The sequence below is a fragment of the Gymnogyps californianus genome, chromosome 1, assembly GCF_018139145.2.
Source record: "Gymnogyps californianus isolate 813 chromosome 1, ASM1813914v2, whole genome shotgun sequence".
NCBI lineage: Eukaryota > Metazoa > Chordata > Aves > Accipitriformes > Cathartidae > Gymnogyps > Gymnogyps californianus.
In genome coordinates this window covers 63,147,671-63,171,598 of record NC_059471.1, presented here as the reverse complement: position 1 = coordinate 63,171,598, position 23,928 = coordinate 63,147,671, and positions in this window count along the sequence as shown.

Sequence of the window (23,928 nt, the reverse complement as noted above, 5' to 3'; positions counted from 1 at the left end):
TAAGAATTATGGGGAATAATTTGGGGTTCTGTTTTTGTTAAAAGTTATATCAATAAACACAAAGCAAAAATGAAGTATTAATTTGGGAATTAAATTATGAAAATATTGTATTCCTACATATATGTAAATGAAAACCTTATGACAAGAAAAATACTTGGGTACTATTTTTGATGCAGCTGAGGGGGATTATGTCTGTAGTTCCCCTTAGAGACACAGATATGGCACTGCCATGAGGCTGAAGGCACTTTTTGCAGGGGAGTGATATTCTGGAAACAGATGTATTCCGGACATATCTTACAACATATCTACAAGATGTGCCTTTAACCCTCCACATACTAATTTATAAAATTTGAAGCATGTGGTTCTTCCTCAGACATATATATTTGCCAGTGAGTAGCATTACAGCAGGTTTATTTTCAATACTCTTTTTTTAATCAGCTACAAGGATTGGAAAGCAAGTTTCTCATTCAAAAGCATAAGATGAGATGAGATGAGATGAGATATCATGAGGGGTGTAGGCATTGAGGAAGCATTTGAAAATCACTTCTGTAGGTAAATCTTGTATGGGACCAAGCTCCATAGGACAACTAGAAAGTAACAGAGTTCTGTGCCTTTCAGTCAGACGTCTCTCGTGTGCAGAGGCTGCCAGTAAATTCTGAGCCATTTTTTCATTTGGCAAACACTCATGCTTTCAGCTAGGCTCAACCTGGGGCTGCTATGGACTACTGCCCTCCCTAACTGCTACAACCGTTGTACAGCAAATTGCATTGAACTGCAGGCACAAGCTTTACAGCCTGCTTAAGGCTTCTCGCAACTCAGAAATGCCAGTATTTCTGCTTAAAATTAGAGACAAAAGCAAGCAAAAACGTCTTGCCCAGTTCTGCTTAGTGTTAGTATACAGCTTATTACCCAATCAATAAACCTTTTTCTAATAAAACCAGGACACAGAGAAAATCTGAACTCTCATGGTTCATTATTCATCAGATATTGCCAGTCTGTCTGGATGATTATTACCTAACAAACTTTGTGATTATTATCTGGGTCCTTCCCCAGAAAAATACTTTTAAAAGTTTTTGAAAACCTTATGCGCCTCAAAATTCTTAATGAAAAATCACAGAAACATTCCAACTTATAAGGGAATATTTACTTGATTTAGGTTTGGAATTTCCTATTTCTCTTTATATACATGCCAAAAGTTACTCAATGCTACTTTCTGAAGCAATAATAACTAAAAAAAGAAAGAAAATATTTTTAACAAAAGAAAGCAGGAAACATTTTAATAAGGATGATTTAACCTACCTCTACTGCTCAATTTTAGTCATATGAGAAATACTATTAAGCCATTAAGATAATCCAAATGCTTAAAGGTAAATCCTCAGGTAACTATTTTGCCAGGTTTATATTTTAATTACTTTTGTTTGTTAATGTCACCATAGGAACATAAGTAATTCCTTCAGTTTCAGTGGGGATCTTGTCCCAACACACTTTTAGGGATACACGAGTTGCAACAGTCTTAGAGAAAAATAATATTTTTCATAGACCCAAAACTTTTCTTAGGTCTCCTTCCTCACAACTTAAGATTAGTGGTACCTGAAAATGGGTCATTTTTAAATAACTGTATCAGTTAATCTAATACATTATCCTTACATACTTTAACAGATGCATTATGCCAGTTTTATATGCTTCCTCACTAAAAAGACCTTTCTTGTCTAGAAAAAATGTCATCAAAATGATATTTTCCTCAAACAGCAAAATCATAACCCTTACTGCAAATTTTACAGTAAATTATCTTTATTTGGCATATTTTCACAAAAGCAAATGGCATTTAGTGGCAATACGCATTACTAAGAGTTTCTGTTCCCACATGAGAATGCAAGAGTTCAACCCTAAGCATGACAGAAATTAGTATGCTTAGTCATATTAAAACATATTTTTATAAACATCCCGTGAGAGAATGTATCACGTGAAGCAATACTATCTCATTTCAAGAATCAAAGTAATTTCATATACTATTGCCAACCATTATGACTGGAGGAGCAAAGTATGTTTCAGAAGCCTTCTTCCTTCCAGGAGAAACAAAATGGGGGGAAAAAAAAGAAAAGGAAAAAAAAATCAAATCTAGGTCTTATCAAATTGAATGTGGATGAGCATCTGTAATGTTTTTCTCTGGGTGCACTGTTTATACAAAAGGCTTGAACTCTGTGACTCTCGATAAGGAGGGGACACTTTCTGTATCTCTTCATTTTACTGACCCGTGGAAGCTGCATTTCGGGATGCCTGGTTGAAGTAGTACGCTTCAGAAGAGACACACTACTCCTGGCTCTCATGAAAAGTTTTGTCTTGCTTAACTAGGTCACTATCAATGGATCTGTTACTTTATTATAACTACTTGTTTGTACTGCAGCCATGTCCAAAGACTATAATCAGACAAAGACCGAACAAAGTAGCAGGGAGCTTAGCCTCGTTCTGTGCAATACTGTTTGTCCACTCCTAGATTTGAAAATGACTGCTGATCCTGACTCCTTCAGTCCAGGATGTGTCTGGAATATAGGTGTTTATTTTATGCTAAATAGGGCAAATTCAGGTTATCTGAGCAAATTACATACATATGTATGCACGTATGTATGTATATTTGTGTTTGGCCCACCAAATCCAATTTCTCCAGTGCATGCTCACCTCCTCCAGTGACTTCATATGTAACAAACCACATCCCTAAGTTGCTGTGCAAATTCTACATTATTTTTATGCAGCTCCTCTAGAGTAATTTATACCTACATATTTTGTAAAATTCAGTACATCAACCATGAAAATGTTTCAACATATGATAAAAAAGTGTTTGGACTAAGACTTGTAATAATACATCACAGGCTTCCCCTCCAGGATTAAACCATTGTTTGATTTCACAGAAGGTAAATTCCATCAATCAGCTTGTCCTTTGTTGTCAAAAAAACAACTTAAGGTTTAATTCTATAAGAAGTAATCATAAAATGAACAAACAAGAAACTTAATTCATTAAATTAAGAAACAAGAAAAAATACACCAACTTAAGATTTGCCGCACATAAAACACTGAGAAGTTAATGTTGTGGGTGGATATAATTTTAAAGAAGAGATAAACAACAAAAGCCTAAAAATACATGGGATTAAAACCTGTCAAAAATATGTATTCGTGCAGCAATCACATCTAAAGTTTCTCAGAATTTTTAAGGGATGCTTTTAACTGGTAACGTTCAAAAATAACACAGAACAAATTAAACCTCTGTAGATTTCCCAAGATTTGGACTTCCATAAATCCAATCTAGATTTGTGTTTGAAGCTTGATTTTGTGGGATTCTTTTAGACTAGAAACCCAAAATGAGAACCAATGAATAGTGGTGTGATCTCTGACTATATGTTGTTTCATTTTGATTCACACCAGCAAGACTCAAATCGGATCAGGAAAAAAGAAACCTGCCTGAGAAAACAAAGAAAAACAAGAGAAGAAATTTTGCATACATTTCTCCACCACCACCCTCCCTCCTTCCTTGAAAGGAAAAACAAAAAGAAAGGGGGGGGGGAAGAAAAGGGAGCTGGAGAGGGAGAGGGAGAGGCAAAGGGGGAAGAGGAGGGGGAGGAAGAGATTAAGGGGAAGGGGAGGGAAAAGGAAGAGAGGGAAGGGGAAGGGGAAAAAAAGGTTCACAGCAAACCTTATGAAGCTCTCAGTATGCCTGAACTAAGTATAGAGTAATGACGCTACATTTTAGAAATATAATTTGAATATTAAATCTCACCAGGGGTGATCATTCCAGCAGTATCAGTGGGAGTTTATACACGAGATACCAGACAAGTGTTACGCAATCTCTTTTCCTAGCAACACCCTGTGTCAGCTGAGATAAAGATTGCCACAGCATCCAATTTAAGGCTCACTTCAGGTCAATTTAAAATTTTTCTGAATATTTCACATCTCATTCCTAAAACTGGCAATTTCCGGTTGTGGTTCGTAGGACATGAGGCAGCACTAAGGACTCAAAAATATGGATCTCTTTTAATGAAGAATTAATATTTATTGAATATTCTAGATCTGAATATTTTAATGAATAAAACTAAATGATGGGGAAAAAATCATGGTGAGGAAAGTGAACGCACAGCAGCATTAACCTCCAAATAGTCATGCTCATTCAGCTAGCAGTGACTTTTGCTATGTAATTTGCCATAGGACACTCCTGAGCATTTTCTCTGATGGATGTGGCCTCTTCTCAGGTAGGAGAATGCACTTGGCTCGCTGCACCTTCTGTCTGGCAATGCACCGGAGGCCTGCTGAGTCTGACTGTGCATGGTCTGTCACGTCGCCTGGCTTAAGCAAAGCTGTACTAAATGTTGCAGGCTCTATATTTGTTGACCATCAGAGTTCAGCTAGGAGAGAATTTATCTTCCTTAAATACTTTTTATCTTTGTTAGCTAACTCATCATCATTTAGGCAGCTTAAGTCCATACACATGAAGGGCACAACTGCTAATGCTGTCAAGTGGACTTTGAAATGATCCATGAAGGAGAATATACGGCCACTGCTTCATAATCAGATAGTAGAAGTGATTTACCTTCCAACACTTTTTACATCCATAAAACTCGAATGCTGCCGGTTCAAAATACTGTAGTTGTTTCCCCAGGGAGACTCAATTTAGATCCTGTATCTCCTCTGCAAAGCGAGCCTCCTTTACCTGCCTTTGCAGTTCGTTTGACTGAGGTCAACTGAGTCATTAAGGTCACACAGTGAATGAATGACCCAGAAAGATGCTGAAACCAGGCCAGGACCTTTTCAAGTTCCCGACTGCAACTACTGAAGCACACTGTCTCCCTTGAATAGTTCTTCCTGTTGATCCCCACTGAACATACACATTTCCTAGTGCCACAGGAAATGAAACTTTACATTCAAGCTGCTGTAAGAGCTAGCATACAGTCGGAACAAACCACTTTTTTTGGTGTTATATCAATAACATTACTTCCATTCCTATACTTCAGGATATCCTTAAATCCTGAGAAAAGATGGGAAAGAATACAAACCCATGTCCAAATACATCCAGCTTCACACCACAAGTCAAGATCCCAGCTTTGTGGTTCCCAGATGTTTGCCTTTTCTTTGAAATTTAAATTTGACAGTTTTGTTTTAGGTTTTTCCACAACCACGACAGTTTGAGACACTTTAATTTTCTTTCAAAGAGAAGATATCACTGTGTTTGTAAGAATCACAGTGAGTCTTATTGAACAGCCCACAGCTAACTCTCCGGGCCAGAGAGAGCAAGGCCAGTGTCAAGTGTGTAACTCCACAAATTTCAGAGGAATTCTACGAAGATTTCACAAGTAAAAGCCAGCCCGGAGTCAGGTGCAATGTCCTGCATCTGCTACATGCCTTTTACACAGAAAGTTTGGGGTAAATAACATGTAGTTACAGCCCAGCAGCTAGGCTCTGTATGGCCTCCTAGAACCAAAGACAGCAAAAAAAGTAGAAGAAACTACCTACCTGACTAAAATGGTAGGAACTGTATGTCACATTTCTGTATGGCGTTAGTTTATGTATACATAAAATGAAACAATTTTATATGTGCAATAAGAAGGGAGAGAATGAAACTAAAAATGCAATTAAAAGCAAAATTTCAAACATTTAGGTCTTTTCTTTTCAAAAACCCAGCTCCTAGCCTCACATTTAAACTTTCTTTGCTCCATACACAATGACTCCAGATGTTTAACTGGCATATAAGTAGGACCAGTAGTGTTTTCCTTCTACCTGTGGGGAGCCAATATGGCTCACATTCCATCACTTAAACATAGAACCAGTCCATTAGTTAAAATAATAGTGATGCCAAAACTCCTCATCTCCTGCAGGCACAGCAAGGGTGAGAGTTTAAAAAAGGCCTATGTACCAACCATACCTTAAGGCTTGCACTCAGCTTGAGGCCGGTGACTTTCCCACCTCTCATCACAATCTGTGTTTTTGTTCTGCTTTTTCTTTGTAGATTGTGTCCTGCTTAACTCGATGTTCTACGAATCTTGATTGCTGGTAGCAAGTACTTCTGGACATCTGCTCTGAATTTACTGTTCAAATAATATCTATATGTGTGGGGGTTTTTTGTAATGTTGGGGTTAGGCTGAAACTGGCAGTCTGCAGGAGGGAAGGAAAGATCAGTACCATTTCTAATAATAACAGCTATTTACAAGCCCAGGGACCTCAGCAGGTATCACTTTCCTTCCCAGTGACATGCAGCTATCTCAGATCAGAATACCACAGCCGCTTTGTACCAGTAACACTGCGCAACAGTTTTAAAAAAAGGAAATGAAACATATATTTATGCATTGCTAAAACTACAGGGCAATTCCAGGGATGCAGAGTGGAATTCACCTGGAATTGGGCCAGAACACGGAGGCCAACTTCCAGCCCTGGGAAAGGGGTGATGTGCACATTTCTGTGAGCACAGGTCATCAAGGCTTCAGCTTTGTGCCTAGCCATAGGGACCTACAAATGTGGCATAGTTCAAATTTGATACTGAAGAAAACATGAGGAAAAAGTGATCCAGCTCCCCCTAAAATAAATAGATTTCTGTAGGAGTTAGAGCAAGGTGAATCACCAGTTTCTTAAACACCCTGCTTTATCCTTGGAGCTCAAGTCATCTTCTTCTTAGTTATGAGATCTGACGGGATTTCAGCCTAAGTAGTATGGCTATGATCTTATGTCCTATAATTCAACCTGCTCCAGAAAACCTCTATTTATTAAGTGATGAATAATAGAATTGCTTAGCAGCTTCTTTTAGCTTTCAGAAAAGAAAACACAGTACTGTATACACTGTTTCAAATGTTTTCCTTTATTTTCCCATGGGGATTTATTCTTAAAAAAAAAAGAAGACCTCATTGAGAAGTACAGTAGTTAATTCAGACAGTTTCAAGTTGCCTAGAGCTATTGACTGATACATGCAAAACCTTGCCATTATGTTTTCAAAGCAGCAACAAATAGAATTAGGAGTGCAATTCCTTTGATGATACTTTGAAATTTTTTTTAAATTACCTTCCAATATTGCCTAGGCTTGATCCTTCTCCCTCAGAAACTAGTGGGAGTTCAGCCACTGACTTCAGGGGAAGGAGGATTGGGTTGTTTTCAGTACAGATTTTAAAACAAAGGCTTGAAATTGGCAGGAACAAAATACTCTGCCATGAATCGAGACAGCAGGTTGCCAGATGGCAGCCTTTCAGAGTTATGCAAACAAATTTGGTTTATTCAGTATAAATATTTGAAGGAAATAGAAAGAAGAGGATAATTCTCAGTTACCAAAGGGTCAGATTTGAGTCTTTTAAATTTTAACTTGCTTCCAAGAGAAAAAGAATCTCTACCAACACTGTTACCTTATTGCTCTAGAAAGCACCTGAGCCTGGCTTTCTGTGACAGTTTATACTACTATAGATATAGTTTTGGATGAGTGAAGAAAAACAAGAGTATTGGGGAAGGAAGGGATTCAGATTGTTACTTGGGGAAGGCAGTTTAGGAGGAATTGGTAGACTTCCAGTTGAGGCGCACACGTTCTCTGTACAACCCAAGGAGAGAAGGATACACCCTGAGACCGTGTTTTGAGCTTTTAAGTTAGATACCTGAAGTTAGGCATTATGAGTAGCCCCATAATTTGCAAGCGAAATCTTCAACATATGGCTAACCATCCTGATCCACTCAGCAGGTAACAGCCAAGAGAAGAGGCAGGTCAAGAATTCCAGAAAAGCACTGCTGTTGGGCTTTTTGGTGTATTTTGTTTTGTTTCATTTGTTTTAAATCAAGTAGCACTCAGAAAAGACAGAAAGTGAATATAGTACAAACAACAGGAGGATTCTCTTTTTTCTTGAAAATTAACTTTGGACCTACTTAGAAGAATGACCTATGAGCAATAAAAATTTAATATTGCTGTACTCAGAAGCCTTGATATTTTTTCCATTGAGTGAAAAGGCTAAACAAGAAGAGGTATGTATACAGTTCAGAGTAAGAGAGCTCTAAGAACTTTACTCCACTGTCACAATCCTTTTCTCAACTACGTCTAGCATAAAAAAAAAAAAAGGCACATCTGCCCTGAATTCTCTCTGCATACGATTTCCTTCCGCCTGTGGTGAGGGGTGTGCTTTTGGAATGGCAGAAGGCTTCATCTTTTAACAAATAATGAAATCCACATTCCAGTCAAATGTGATCAGCCCTGCCAGTGCAGAAGGATATTTTTATTGTTCATGTTTGCCTTCAGAGTGCCACTGCACATTACTAAGCATGCTGGCTTTTTGCCACCTCTATTTTAAGCTGTTAAAAAATCTGGGAACTGAAGAAATATCTGTCTTTGCTTTTTAAGGGGAAAAACATTATTTAAGTAAGCAAATGTTTTCAATAACTTAGACTAGAAAATGTATGTGTTCTTAGGTGGACACGCTTATTTTAGTAAGACAGAACTGACCATATCTTTGAATTAACCTCTTGTCCCTTATACCCCACTTGTATGCACTGTACTGACCTCATGGGAAAGAAAATCGAATCAACTGTAAATTGCCTGAACAGATTTGTCTGAACTCACGGAGCAGTAAATCCTACATTTACATTACTTACTCAAGACAAGTTGGACTTGCCACACCTTCTACTCAAAAGGTCACACAGAATTTTTTATACTCGTTAAAAAAAAATAGCAGTGGGTCACAAACTTGAATTAATTCCCTGCGTATGATTTGTAGAGCATGGAGGAAGAGAGAAGAGAATAAACGACTTAAAGAAAAGATCAGAGGAGCAAAGCAAGAAAGTGGGAAGGAACACTTTCAGGTTCTGATGAAAGAGTTTCATTTCAGATGGATCCTCCTCTCAGCTTACTTCAGGGACTGGCATATGGCATATGCTACAGATGGATGGGCAGCAATACACATACAGCTGTAAGGTTCTGGCACTCCTGGTCCTGGCCTGCGCTGCCAGTTGGCCAGCAGAAAACAGGTTTGCAGGATGATTTGATTTTCCACAGCTGTCGTACAAAGCATGAGGTCAAGGGAGGTGAGGAGAAGGAGGAGATGTTGGAGAGAGGGAGGGGGTCGCAGCTGACTGATCCTTGCTTACAGCACAGAGGCTGAGTTCAACCCTGACAACTACAATATCCCAGGCAGCAACTTTCTCCATGTGCAAGCCCTTGATTTAAATGATGTGCTAATGTAAGGTTTAGGTCTTGATAGAACTGGGCAACTCTGGAATTGCTTACTGACACACACTGAGTACTGTACAAAATAAGTGAATACCATGCAAGATGGCTGATGCTTGTCTAATGCCCAGCAAATATACCAAGTAGGTTGGAGTACTCTTTTGTGAACTAAGCACATCTTTTTTTGGTAGTTATATTAGGGAAAACTCACTCTAACACAACTGTGTGTGTTGACAACAAATAGTTTTTTAAAAGAAAGATAAATAAAAACCCCTTGTTGATGGAACCAAAGCCAAATGCAAGGTCCTCTTCACTCTTCCAAAAGGCTCACATTTTTGTCAGTGTGGTTTGAATAATAATTCACTGTTATTTTCCCAGAAACCTTTAGGTAAACTTGTAGGTCACTTGTGGTATATAGGCCAAAAATCACTATACTCATTTTAATAGGATGACTTACTAGAAATACATAATTTCATGGCTATCAATTTTAATGAAACTTAACTGTTTATTAATTATTTGCAAATTTTTGAAACCAGATGGTTTTATTATTATATTAATTATGTCAAGCCATTTGAACGAGAAGTTTCATGTGAAATAACCTGATAACATTACTTTTTCAAGATAGTAAGAACAAGGTTGGAGCGTGAGGAATTTCAGATTAATAGGGCTGAGTAACTGGATAACGAAATGTCAGAAGAATATCAATGTTGAAAAATTTCTCCTATGAAGACAGGCTGAGAGAGTTGGGGTTGTTCAGCCTGGAGAAGAGAAGGCTCCAGAGAGACCTTATTGTAGCCTTTCAATATATAAAGGGGGCTTCTAAGCAAGATGGAGAGAGACTTTTTACCAAGGCCTGTAGTGACAGGACAAGGGGCAGCGGTTTTAAACTGAAAGAGGGTAGATTTAGATTGGATATAAGGACAAAATTTGTTACAATGACAGTGGCGAGACACTGGAACAGGTTGCCCAGAGAAGTTGTGGATGCCCCATCCCTGGAAGTGTTCAAGGTCAGGTTGGATGGGGCTTTGAGCAACCCGACCTACTGAAAGATGTCCCTGCCCATGGCAGCGGGGATTGCACTAGATGATCTTTAAAGGTCCTTTCCAACCCAAACCATTCTACAATTCTATGATTCTATGAAATGGAGAACATGAGGAAAAAAGCCCTCTACCTTCAGATATACAAGATGAGCTCCGAGCTGTCCATCACTCTGCATAAACAAAATCTTGAGGGCATGATAAGTAGTTCCACATAAGCATCAACTTAGTATTCAGAGGCAGTCAAAAAAGAAATTCAAATACTAGGAATTATTAGGAAAGAAATAGAGAATAAACCAGAAAATATTATTCTAGAATATAGATCTATTATTCACTCCGACTTCTAATTCTGTACTCTAGTCATCTCCTCTCAGAAAGTGTGTATCAACAAAGTTCAAAGACTACTAGGATGGTTGTATGGAAGTGGTACCTTACAAGGCATGACTTAATAGGCTCAAATCTTCAGCTGAGAAAAGAGATGGTTTTGGATCGTTAGACAAAGGTCTATAGAACCATGAATGGCACAGTGGTCTACAGAACCAGTGATGGCCAGAGACTCATTACTCACTGCTCTTCTAGTGCAAGAGGCGGTTGCTGGCAAAAGAAGCTAGTAGGAGGTAGATGCAAAGAAGAAAGAAAAAGGCAGTTTTTCATGGAACATGCAGTTAACCTTTGTAACAACCTGCTAAAGGACCTAGTCAATGCAAGAAGTATATGTGGACTTAAGGGGAAACTGACCAACTACTTGAAAGAAAGGTTCATAGAAGGTTACTAAATAGACAAACCACAGACATTGAGGGAAATGCTTGAGCTGAAAGTAACTGAAGACTGGGAAAGCATTAGGAAGAAGCATCACATGCTCTTACTCTTTTTCTCCTTCTCCCTAAGTGTGCACTTAAAGGCCGGTGTTGCTGAACTAGATGAATCTGAACTGTGTGGCTGCTCTTTCATTCCTATTATGAACCTCTTATGTTATGAATAGTATCATGACTGCCTGAACAATTCTCCAGCAAGGAAACAAAAATTTATATTTACAAGTATTAATAAAGGTATTTGTATGTTAACAGATTATTACAAAAGGTGTGAGGAATGTTTTGAGGAGAGAAAAAGCCATTTATTGGAACTCACAATCTAATGCTTGTTCCTCTGTGATGCAACACAGAAGCCTAAAACAAGAATTCAGAGAGATGAGCAAGCGAAGTAGGGAGGGACCAATGATAATAGCAGTAGGCAATGGGGTTGTCCTGCATACCGCTCCACAAAGATCCATTACCTTAGAAGTTAACCATCTTCAATTTGGGGTTCATGGGCACAACTCTTCTTCACAAGCCAAACGTGTTTTTTCCTCTAGAGTGCAGCAGCACTCTACATGGCCAACATTTAAGAAACACACATTCTTACATGGTCTGGAATACAGACCTACAAGTTCTCAAGAAAATATGTCTTTCACAGCATGTACAAAAGGCTTTTTGTCCCTCTTATTCAGAAAGCCACAGAGGTAGAGGATGAGATGGACTCTGAAATCTGGAAAGTCAGAGATTTACACCAAGTTGTTATACCGCTAGATATTTCTTTATTCATTCAGTGAATAAATGTGTAACCAGACTCAGTAGGCAAGGCTGAAAGTGTCTCCTTCAAAATAGACCCTACTAAGAAGGAAGTGACCAGATTTAAATTTTTCTTTCCAAAGAAAGATAAAGAATGATTTAGAATCTGCTAACCTTTATACTTGGGATAAATCCTTTTTTTTCCTTAATAAAATGGTGTAGGCTTTGCATAAGAGCAACATCTTACTTCCTTTCCTGGCTATATTTTAAGCGAACTTAGGCTTTTGAGCTTTCACTTAGGACTGCATGTCTTGTAATAAGTAGGTAATTTGTCCCTCAAGTATCTTTCTGATACAGTGATGCCTACAGGGAGAGCTATACTCTTAGCCTCTGTTGATACTTATAAAGTCATGGCTTTGCCCACTGGTCAAGAATCACTTGTAATGTTTAGCTCTAAATATGTTCCCTGATATAGTTTTGATCCACATCATTTAATACTCTCTCAAACAACGCAGGCGAAAATTCAGGATACAGCCTATCCCAGAGAGTTTCCTACAGACAGTGTAAGGGTGCAGCCATTCAAGTTTGAGGGAAGAAATAACATGGGCATAAATGTATAAGCCTGCATCAGTTTGCCTTTGGACCAGATAAGACTCTCGGGCCTTTTTTGTTTACTAATGTAGATGAGTCTTGGGAAACCAGCCTGCACTTGTAGCTGAGTCTTCCTGGGAGTTCTGGGAGGTCTCACACAGACAAGGTGCAGAGCAGGCTCCAGCATCCCCGGCCAATACAGAACAAAAAGGACGTGCAGCTGCAGCATGTGCATAACTTGGAAAGCTTCGTTAGTCAACAATGCAAAGGAATTAACCACCCCTTTGCTTTTTTTTTTTTGGCATGCACATTGCTGATGGTGACTGTGCTTTGTGTTTGCATAAGGATAACCCCTTGTGATGTCTATCTATTCAGGTTTACTTGTGCTGTTTTCTTCTCATTCCGTTTTATAAAGAAAGAAAATGCTTTGGTCCTCTGAGAATAGCATCAATGAATCCCAGAAAGTATTTATTGTTTTATGTATGTAATGCATTTGTGCATAGTTCTTTTGGAATAAAAGAACAATAAATGATTCCTCTGTCCGTGGAAGAGAAGACAAAACTTCTTGATGAACACCAGTAACTGATGGTAAAACTTGACTGGCTGTAAAATAAAACATTTGAAAAGGACTAATTTGGTTCAAATATCTTCTAAACTGCATTTGGAATCTGTTGAGACCTCATGAGATGTTATTTCTCCAAGAATTGTGAAGGGAGAGACTTTTCCCTTCTAGAATGAATCTTCAATGGTTTGTGCCATCAGAGAAAAAACTTTGATGATGCATTAACATGACCCTGACCCAGCTGGTTGGCATGCACTGTCACTCCAAAATTCCATTAATAGGATGCCTGAGGACATGAACTCAGTTTGACTTGAAAGCTTCATGTGTTTCAATTAAAAATGCATTTATTTAATTAATGCAGACATTAGAGAGAACACTGCTTTAAAAAGGAAGACTGAATTTGATAGACTAACTCTGTCCCCTTTTTCTAAGACGTCTGGGAAATGTTGCTTTTTTGCAAGTGTAAGATATAGGAAAGGGAGGAACTGAAATCTTGCAAATTAATAGATATGAGGCACTGAGGAAGATGTCAGGCCTATTGGACTCAAAATAGTTATGTTTGGAAGTTGATAGCTTGCTTTTTTTTTTTTTTTTTTTTTTAAACAGCTGATAAGACAGTGCTAATTTCATTTGAAGGTGCTAGAAACAAGAGGGGTTTTGGCCACAATGGAAGAAATGTTTACTGGCATCATTTCAAGTGTAGAATCAATGTTTTCTGTAATACAATAAATGGGACAAAATTCTACCCTTGCTTACACCTGAGCAATTTCATTGAAAGAGGAATATGAAGAGATGAAGGAAAAATATAGCTAAAGGAAATTTCACCAGCGATGTTCCTATTGTACCTAGTCATCATGGACCCTATTTTCAATTTTAATAAAATGTTCTGCTACCCTGACCAGCTTAACTCACTTTAAAGATCATTTGCACTCCACAGCAGAGTTAAGGGCCTTATTAAAATAAGATTCAGACTCCAAGTACAATTGCTTGTTGATAACTCCCAGAGGATCTCATGAAGAAGATGCCACTTCTGTCCTGCTTTTATAGATGCAGTTTTCTGATGCAGTAATAGCAGAGTTCATTTTAAATAATTAGCTGTCATGTGGATTGCAGTCACAAATGGATACATCTTTCCTAAGACACTCTGTATGGTATCCATTCTTATCAACCTAATGTAAACAGAGCTTTAGTTACCCACAGACACACCACATAGATCTTATCTAGCATAGGAATACCAAATTAGCACTGACTGATTCTTAGGTAGCTATCAGCTAGCTGGCAGCTGTGATTTTTCATATCCAGTACATCTGTTCAATACCATATGCCAAGGCTAGATCTAGGGATTTTGGCACCTTGCTCTGGTTGGACAAGTTCTTTGACATGTTTTCTCCTTGATGTGAGACCAAACAATGAATAGCTTCAATTGCATTTGCACTTAGTATTGTCTAGATTATTTATTTACTTTGAGCAGTTATACAAATGGGACAATTCTGCAATCTGATAAAAAAAGGGGAGCTTTGATATATATCACAGAATAATGATGTGTCAGAGAGTGGACACACAAGTATTGCTTTTTGAGCTGCTGTCACAAAGCTTAACCTTGCTGACTATAAAGGAAAGCTGGTAGTCTATGAAGGTGGTTTTGTGGCCTGTTGAAAGAGATTCAAAATCCTAAGAGCATAACAAACGTACAGAATCTTTAAGATATCATGCAAATGGAGCCATAATACCTCACGGTTATCCTGACTTAGTGCAGTAAAGTAACAGAACAGATCAGTCATTTTAATTTTGCATATGTCACTCCTGCTTGTATCGTACACAAATCTATCCCAGCACCAGGGACATGATTCTCTCTTCCCTCTTCTCAGCTGCTTTTTCCCCTCCACCTTTGCCAGCCCCAGAGTTTGTGGAGATGCACAGTAGCTCAGAGAAGGAACTGATCCAGCTAAACTACTCTTGGGGAGGCGGGGAGAGCAGGAAACTTATTCTCAGAGAAGACTGTTCCCAACAGGTTTCATTATACGGTGGCTCAGAGGTTAGATCTGCCACTAGAGAGGAGATAGGGACAAGCACTGATGACCAACCACAGAGAAGGGCAGAACAACTCCTTTTGATAGCACTCTGCTTTTTTCCACATTAAAAAGACCAGGTAACCATAGCCAAAATGGTTTTAAGCAATAGCCACCAGTGTCTCTTTCTAAGAGACAGAAAGTAAATTAATTTAAAACTAAAAAAAATTGCAATCCTATTTTTACTAGTTTTTCATATGTGAGTCTTCACCTTCACCGGAAATGTTAAATGGAAATTCTAATTTTAATAGATTGAAAGCCACTGATTTCTGGTGGATGGTCTCAGCTGTGGTTCTGAGTGCACCTACAACACAGCAGATCTTGTGTGTGAGACCAGCCAGCCTGCCAGCACCTGTGTGGGGACAGAAAAGGTCACAAACACTTCTTCTGTGGGCTGAACCCCAGAGCGTAATGCTGCCGAAGAGCCCAGTACCCCAACTTGCTCACGTGGCCAGAAACAATACCTGACGATGACCTGATTACAAGCAGTCTACAGGCACAGGATACTTCTAGTGCTTTGGGACTGACCCTGCTGAACAGCGGTTGTGTTTGCACATGCTGCAGTCTGGTTTGGAGACATTCATGAATGGCAAGACTAGGTAAAGTATCTGAATATGTGGGGATTTTTTTAATTTCTTCTCCACCTGTGGAACCACCATCAAAATTCAGCAAACCCCAATCAGTTCACTCAGGTTTTTTGCATAAGCCATTGCTGCAAGAAACATAAAACAACAAAGCAAGCATGAGCAGAGCCCCTCGGCCCTGGGAGCATCACATTTTCTTTCCCTCAAGAATACGTACCTCAGGAAAACTACATGCTAAAGGTTATAGATAGTACTGCACACATTTCTTTCTCTTCCATGTTTTGAGGGGATGAAATGGCACACGGCTTTCATCTTTTTTAAATTATAGCTCTTTTTATTTATAAAGACTTCAGCTTGAAAAGCTGTTAAAAGTAATAAACCACATCTTTCTGAGAATACAATTCTATTATTTAATCATGCCCAGAGGCAGCAAAGACACTGGGAAATAATTGTCTTTTCGTCACTCAAGCATGAAATGCCCAACATTGTTTGAAACCTAATTCTAACAAACCTTTAATATTCTAGTTCAGAAATCCCCTGACCATCGGCAAGTACAATCTCATTTCTCAGTCCTTTAAAACAGTTTGATGAAGTATCCCAGAAGGCATAAGTTGTGTTTTCTTCTCTAAATTCTTTTTTTTTTTTTCCTCTGCAAGGTTTCACTTTTTACATCCATCTACCAAATCACAATTCCATTAACATGTTAGCATCTCCATAAGGTATTCATTCATATAATTTCTTCAATCTAAAAATTCCTCTTTTAATTTTGGGGAAATCACACATGAAGAAAACAGAACATGGGGAACAATGTATCCAGAGCTACTGTAGTTAACAAGCATGGGAAGACTGTGTTACTGCAATGGCATTGTTTTGGCACAATTTGCCTTTCTCAGGCAAATGCCAGGTTTTCTACTAATTACTAAGTATTTGCAGAGCCTTTTAGTATACTTTTCCACACCACGATCAAAAGATTTGTCATATATCACAAAATCACAAGATTCTGGCACTTAGAAATAAATTAGCTGGTTAATGTTAACATTGTTTCTCATAATTAATAGGCCCAGTAAGTGAAGACACACACTAAGATGATGCTGTTATAGAACCAGATGTCTCATTCTGACTCCATAAGCACAGGAAAATAGAATATAAACACTAGATATAGGGGACTGATATTTAGTACAGGTGGCCCATAAATAGTAGACTTAGATTCAAATTCAGAGATAAAGAGTACAGTTTCACTCTTAGAATAAAATAAAAAAAAAAAATCTTTTCCTTTAAAGTGGCAATCTGGGCACAAACATGTCAGGGTACAGACAGCAGTAGACTAGGAAGAAGAAGGTGGTATTTGGTACAAAACGGGAAAAGAAAATTAAGAATTCTTCAATGTTTGATATGATAGCAATGTACATATAGTGAACCTATCTTTCAATTATCATCTAATGTAAATACAAAAAAGTCTAGCCCTTTGTCTTACTCATAGTATTTTTCATAATTTTTTTCTAAAAAGAATACAGACACTACAAGTTTAGCTGTGTAAACTTGAATAGCTGAAGACATTGATATTGTGCTTCTTTTTATCATATCTGCACACCCCTTGAAAAACAAATGACACATATGTAAGTACTATACTTTCAATGGACTTTCTCCACACGTGATAACACCTATAAGGTATTTCAAGTACATCAATAAAAATGCTGTTAAATAATAAAGAGTTAAAAAATAAAAACTTCGGAATATAGGCTACACCCAATGCTTTTTATAGACTCTCTGACTAAATCAAAAGAAGTTGAGCATGGACAGAAACAGGAATGCACTTCAAGTTGCGAAGTGTGAGCTACTCCTCCTTTGCAGAGCTCCAGCGAAGCAACTGGGCCATTTCATGTTGCAATTGAAAAGATCAGGGCCTAAAATAGTGCAGGTGGAAAAGGGAATCCAAAATGACTTCTAACTCCTGCAAAAACATGCATGGTACCTAAATCAATGAAGAAAACAGGTCACTGACTGCAGAAAAGGAAATGAAATAAAGACATGCTGGAGAACAGAGAATAGCCAGTTATTACAGTGCAGTAGTTAAGAATAATGCAGAAAAATCAGGAGACAATTTATAGTCAAGATTTTAAAGGTAGAGGAAAAGGTTTATTTCAAGCAAGTGCCATCAAAAATAAATTGTTCCTGAGCCTCAGTCTAAAATGTGGTGCAGTACAGCATCTGAGCACAGGGCCAGATCTCTTATCATAGATGGGCCTTTCTAAAAGTGAACAGAGGTGAGAGCACCAAACAGCTTGTCAAAAGCATTGCTACTTTTTTATAAACCAAAGAGAGCAAAAGGAAAAGAGACACTTAACATTTTTGTATGTTTGGGCATATTATTTTTCATTATATTCATTAAAAAGTCAGCCTATCTGGCTTTCCCAAAAGGTACTGATTGGAACCTAGGGAATGCATATCTCTCTGTACGCTAAATTCCAAGCTTTTATTTGGAAATGTCTAAACAACGTCTTTGATTATTTCTTTATGGAGGCTGTTCAGATTTACTTTGATTATGTATGTCTTTATATGTAGGCATATATAACTCTCAATAATGTTATGTTTTTAACAGAAAAAAGATATTACTGTACATATGCATTTTTCACAAAAATTATGCCAAATAACATTAAAGACTATCAAGGTACTACACAGCACAGAGAACAGCTAAACCTTCTATCCTCTGTCCTCTTGGTATGCTATTTGCCTTGCCAAATACACAGTGAAACTGTAATAAAGGGACTCGGTGCGTGGATTTTAAATTAGCTGACAGTTTGAACTTTGAATGATCACTGTTTTGTGACTGTTTGGAGAACACGACTGCTGGATTTAAAGATGGATAAAGACAAAAACTATTCTCCTCTGACAAACCATTCTTCTAACGAAATTGAATTGTGGGTTTTTTTTTCCTCAGGAGAGAAATGATATTTAATCCATCGAGATGTAAAAACTCTATAAAAGAGACCCTTTACAGGAGCACTTAGGTCACCAGGTTAAAGAAAGTGAATGGTATTCCTAATGGAAGATAAACGGTTGCTCTGTGGGGTTTTATCTGTCATACTAATCTCAAAAAGCATCTCGTATAAAAGTAGAGTTAAAAAGACTGTTAAAGCAAGCTTCACCACTGCAGTAAACTAATACCTGTGGCTTACCGCCTCTGCCCTACACATGTGAAATGTTTAAAATGTTTGGCAGGAAGCTTTTTCCCACATTTGGCTAGGCGTACTCAGTGAACCCAATGTGAGATAATCCAAAACAATTCAGGTTCAACAAAGGTTGGGAAAATATTATAGCGGACATAAAGCTTTGATGGAAAGCTTCTTTGATCTTGAGATTATAAAATACACAATTTCTAATCTGACAAATTTTTAGCTGCAAAGCAGAATATCTAAACATTCCTCTTTTGTCATAACAGTTTAATCCCTTAAGAATGATTTAAACCATTGGGGAGCAAAGGTTACCACAAGATTTGTATGAAAGAGGAAACCTGCCTCAGACACCTAGATAGAAAAATGTGAAGGCCATTAAATTATATAACAAAATACTATCTGCAGATTGGCACTGCCAGGTCACCTTCAGTTCAAGCTACGTCAAATAGCTGTTGTTCCAAACACACTTGTTCACTGAATGAATACTGAAGTAGTTATGATTATTTTAAACTTTGGATTTGAGTTTAAAATGACCCACTTTGCCATGCATAAAAAACCAGCATCAGCACAATAAGATTTTAGGGACCAAGAGCTGGGGAGGTGGGAGGTTTTGTTCTGAGGTTGTTTTTGAGGGGGGAGGCCACTGAGCATTTTTAATGTATTTATTAATCTCATAGAAGATATTGCTTCTTCCTACTAATACTGCTTAGGCCCATAGACTATGACAACTCTACTACTAATGTAAAAATAATGATTTTAAAACTTAAACCATCCTTATAAAGCATTGACTGCCTGTTAGACACAGCAATTCCTGTGAGGAAACATGACCAGCAAAAGCAAATACAAAGTTGTTTTATCAATTATTCACACAGCATGATTCAATACTGCAAGTCACGTGTAAATCCATGAGTTGGAGTTAATAAAATATGTTTTTCAATGCTGATAAACTACAAATCTTTTAACATTAATTTGGGTACCAAATCTAATAGAGCCCTAAACAGCTTCTAACGGCTTTAAACGTCAGCTGGAGCACATTTCAACTTTCCTGCTTAAAAAGAAAGAAAAAAAAAAAAAAAACCAATAACAAAACTCCTCTTTTTTTCCTCTCAAGTTGAAAACGAAGTTCAACCTTTTTACTTGAAAGGCCAACAAGTAGAAATTTAATTCCATGGTGACTTGATTTCCATGGATATGTACATTAGTGTTTGCCACTAACATTTGTAGCTAAATATCTTTATCCAAACTCATTTCAGTTTTCAGCTTTTTAAACAAATTATTCCCTACCCTATAATCATGCCTGATAGAGAGAAAAAGTCTGGGTGCAGAAGACAGGGTTTGAAATAATGACTAGAATAGGGTTTTTACAGCCATTATACAAATGAATATAAATAGTGATGATTAACACATGGAATGTCAATTTAGAAAGCATAACCCAGTACAATGTTGTATTACAAAATGAGGAAAACATGGATCTTTGTGGTAGGGTTGTTTTTTTTTTTTTTAAAAAAGAGCTTTGCCTTATACTATGCTCCCATTCGAGAAGACAGAAACTTCCCATTCAGTGGGAAAAAACATCCATAAGGCTGAATCTCCATAATCTCAAATTTAGAAGACATCATACCAGAAACAGTAGAAATATCAGTTCCTGACACAGTGTTACTTCTTATGTTTCTTGGCATTACATCAATGATAAAAGTCTTTGTTTCTTTCTTGTCAAAATGTGAAACTACCTTTCCTAATTGCTCCAAAATTTTCACAAAAATTAATTTCACAAAAAAAAAATTACAAATTTTGGTCTATATTTATGTTAAATGCAGTGAAAACCACCTAACAGGTGCAAAAGTTCCTAAGGAGAGTATGTTGGGAAGAAAGGCACATACTCTAATTGCACAAACCTCGTTCCTTTTGGAAACGAGTACATATTCAATTAGAAACAGCATTGAAAAAAAATAGCTGCACACCTACTAATCCTTCTAGAATCACAGCTGATCTTCTCCACATGCCCTCCAACCACAAAATGAGGTCTCTCACCCAGCGTAGGGAGGCAGGGCCACGGCTCCTAATCCGCAAAGGATGAACTAAGGACTGGGTGTCCCTTGAGGTCCCTAGAATTTGCGGGATGTGACTCTGCCTGGCTCCTTACCTGCTCAGGTACAGATTACATCCAGGGATTATCAGGTCTTTTCCAAGTGATTTCCCTAGGGTTCTTTCTGTTTCCTGGCAGCATACAGTTCAGACAATTAAACTACATAGACTTCTATATAAATCTAGGATAGTGTCACAACAGACACAATTCATTTCAGAAGGCAGCACGTTGACCATTAAATCCTCCCTTACCATCCTCTATGTCTCTGAAATGCTATCCATATTTCAAGATTACATGGTGTTCTTGGGCAGAACAATTTCAGACGTGCATTTGTGCACTGATACAGCACAGTAAAAAATCCCATAACATTAAAAAATGCTTTCAGTGCATTTCCTTCACTAAACCTTATCTATAGCTGAATGGAACTGACAGAATGAATGCTTTCTTCTAAAAATCAGAATGAATTTTTACACAATATATCCATTACGTTTACAACTTCATTTCAGCCACAAAAATTATTTGCAGAGGTTTCATGAAGTATTTACATAGTGTTTTCATTAAATATGCTATTATTCATATCCATCAGAATCAAAGAATAGACACTGGGGAAAACCTGTGAGAGGGAAACAGGGAACTGAGAGAACACTCATGCTGAAACGAGCTACATAAACCCATGTGACTGATCCAGAAACAATTCAGCTGTTGCCAGTACAGCTGTCTTTGAAGTCAGCCAAACAACCATACCCTCCTGCCAAAAAAAAACCCCGTTCATAGTTTGGCATCAGGGTTTTGCAATTAGTTTGTCACAGTTTCAGAGCAGTTATTTTAATTTTTAAAGTGATTCTTCTCTAATTTTCAGTTCTTTATCTTATCTGTTTAACACAGTGCCTTGAATAGTCGTTACTTCCCTGACAGAAACCTCTTCTCTATGAATCTTCCTTCAAACTTGCCTTTGCCATCTGCAGTTTCTATTGTCCTTCCACTGACGTGGATGCGTTTCATTGTCCATTTTTTATCTTTGCTCTCAGGATAGAACAATAAAATAAAACCAAACTCCTTTATTTGTTAAATTCTGTCCTATCTGCAGTCTCAAGGTCTTTTGAAAGATCCCTCAACATCCCATCATTTTGCTTGTGTTTTCTTGATATTGTCAGATCAGTTTTGACTGAATTTCTGCTAAATATTTGAGTACAAGGTCATAAAATCTTCCTTCTTGCAGAACACGCCTTTTTACTCTCAAATGCATACTGTTATTCCCTCATTTGAGAACTTGTCATACTCCTAAAGCACATAATAATCTTTAATGACCACCTCCTTCCTCCATCCCAAATCTTTCCTGTCTGTTGATCTGCTGTGTAGCTATAAATCATCACAAGGATTTATCTTTACTTTTACTTTATTACTCTTGAAAGTTTTCTTTTTGTCTTAGTTTCCTTCCAGTTTTCCTGTTCCTTTATTTATAATTTTCCCAATTTGTTATCTCGCTTGGATACTGAATTTTTAACCCAGTCTAGTTGATACCAACAAGTGAAAATAAACTGCCACATTCCCTTTCTGACCAGTATCTGTGCAGTACTACAAATAGTCTTCTTAGATGTTAAGATCTCTAGGAAGCTACTCCTTTTCTACCTTATTACAGCTCACTTTGTTCATCCATCCTCATCTACTCCACAAGTTTTATATCCTTGCTGTAGGGCTAATCTCAGAAATTTTAGACATCTTATTTAGGCAGCATTTCTTACACTATAACATTTTAGCTCCTTATAAGGGTCCAAAATATCTTGCACAGGACTGACAGAAATGATACAGCGTCTCTTTAAGACCTATGCCAGAGGAAATTCCTTTGAGTGTCTAAATTGGCACCACACATCTACATTTAGGCACCTGAATCATTCCCTGTGTGTCCAGTCTAAGTTTGTTGTCTAGGCTTCCTCTGTAGTCCAGAATAAATGTTTAAAATAAGTGGGGTGGATTGCCCTCCAGAGGTGCATATTTCTGTTCATTGACTAGAGAGGAACCTACCCATCTCACTCCCAGAGAGGTCAAGTTAGTGCAGAGCATCCTGTCCTCAGTGACACATCCTTCTAATTATGGGAACAGTGGTTATTACTTTCTTCTCTATGTTTCCGGTATGCCTGAAACTGCCCCTAAATATTGTTATATCCCTTTCATTTCAAATTTAAAATGAAAACTTTAACCTTCTGTCTAGCTCATGGCTACCTCTTACTAGCATGGCAAATCTCAAAGAAAAGAGATGTGGTTTCAGGAGCAATCACAAAATATATCCTCCTGGATTTCCTCACTTCGAGTCTGTGTCAGAAATAGGAATGAACTCTAATGCTCACAATATAGCTGACTGAACAAAGATTAGATTCTTCTAGAAAAAGATCACCAAAAGAAAGGTGTTTGAGATAGCTTAAACAAAGCAAAACATATTCACATTTCCCAGTTCACTGTGGGTAGGCTCACAGGAAGCTCTAAGGAGACAGCATTGAATTATTACTTTTTTTTTTTTTTAAGATAGAATGTTAAATGAAGTCAACAACATTAGCCAGAGGTCAAGAAAGCCTGAATTTCAATTTGATGAGGTTGACATTCAATCATCTGAAAGACCAATATTGCAGACCTTTGACTTATCTCTCACAGGAGGCTGAGCATCATCCTTTCCCATTGACTTCAAATGGAAATAGAGGTGACTGCACCTCAAATGCTGAGCACCTTTCAGGACCAGGACTTCATTTAAGAGAGGACAAAATGAAACTAAGGCTATAAGAGCAGCAGGCTGGAGATACAGTTAAGCAAAATGGTCCAGGCAATAGAACGCTAGGAAATAGCATTCTAGATAGTACCTCTGTGGAGACCAGGACTTTCAGGAATCTCTGAATATGGTTTTCTTTATATAATTATTTAATGATTAAATTACATCATTAACTAAATGTAATGATTTAAGTGGAGAATAAGATTCCTGGAATATGAGAGTAATGTTTATTATATCATCTGCTGTAAGGACTTCAGACTCTCTCAGGATGATTCGAGCAACATGTATACCCTAGCAGAACAAAGCTCATTTTGGGGATGTTAGGAAGTTACTGACTCTTTGTTGGGGAATTTAA